Source organism: Petaurus breviceps, unplaced genomic scaffold (assembly GCF_028583685.1).
Source record: "Petaurus breviceps papuanus isolate PSGF00001 unplaced genomic scaffold, PetGlider_PUasm1.0 125, whole genome shotgun sequence".
In the NCBI taxonomy this organism is placed as follows: Eukaryota; Metazoa; Chordata; class Mammalia; order Diprotodontia; family Petauridae; genus Petaurus; species Petaurus breviceps.
The window spans coordinates 8,514,430-8,515,636 of NW_027185653.1; the positions used below are offsets into that span (position 1 = coordinate 8,514,430).

The 1,207-nt window shown below is 42.8% G+C and overlaps 1 pseudogene; it reads right to left on the reverse strand.

Annotated features, from left to right (window-relative positions):
• Window positions 1-581: 581 nt before the first annotated feature.
• On the reverse strand, window positions 582-816 carry LOC138163254 (chromatin target of PRMT1 protein pseudogene; annotated as a pseudogene).
• Between the last annotated feature and the right edge of the window lie 391 nt (window positions 817-1,207).

Genomic DNA, 1,207 nt, shown 5'->3' on the forward strand with positions numbered 1-1,207 from the left:
TCTTTTTCTTCTCTAATTGCTATTGCTAAAATTTTTAGTACCTTATTGTATGAGAGGTAATAGTGGACACCCTTGTTTCACTCCTGATTTTATTGGAAATGCTTGTAGCTTATTCCCATTACATATGATACTTGCTGATGGCTTTAAATAGATGCTACCTATTATTTTAAGGAAGGCTCCATTTATTCCTATACATTCTAATGTTTTTATTATTTTATTTTATTTTTTAAGGAACACACAAAATTTATGAACTGGTGGTTGAATAAAGTCCACAACCTAGTATGACAGATCCATCCATCTTCTGTCAGGTCTTCTCATTTGTTAGCTCACGGTCTGTACAGATGTTATGAACTTGAAGGATAGTTTCTAACTGGAAGGCTGGCCTCAATCATTGGTCTCAGGGTCTGTCTGAGCCATGTATGCATCAAGCTCAGCATCCAGGTGTCCCTTTGTTTTTGACATATATGCATCCACTTGGTTATCAAGCTGCTCCTTGGTCAGTGAAGGTCTGGCAGAACCTCTACCTCGTCCCTGACCTCTACCTCGACTGCCAAAACCTCCTTGTCTTTGGCCTACCACGCCTAGACCTGCTTAAGTTTCAATGCTGCCTGGACAGAGAGTCTATTCTCCATTTGCTGGGCCAGTCTTCTGTTTCTGGCACTGGCTAGCTGCTGTTGCTGTTGCATCGTAGCCAGAATATTCACTGACATCAGCTGTTTGTTCTTCAGCATATCATTCAGCTTATATAAAGCACTCATTTAGGGACATCTTGGTGGTGCTTTTTAGCGCAACTTTTGGAGCTGACTGTGCAGCCATCTTCAAATCCCAGGAATCAAAGGATATGGATGCCAGCACTGCATCAGGGGGCAGCCGCTGCCACTGCTGTTGCAGTTGTGGGGCCGGAGACCGGCCACGCTGGGCTTGTCTGGGGGTAGGTGGAGGTGCTGGGCTGAGAGGGATGGTAGTTAGCAGCTTGCGTGACGGGTTGTTGACTGTTGGGTCCTCATTCTTCTTTCAGTCCACCCTTTGGCCTGCTGCTGCAACCAACTGCATTCTAGTGTTTTTAATAGAAAGGGATGTTGTATTTTGTCAAAAGCCTTTTCTGGATCTATTGAGATAATAATATGGTTTCTGCTACTTTTATTTTTGATATGATCAATTGTACTGATGATTTTCCTAATATTAAACCATCATTGTATTCCTGGAA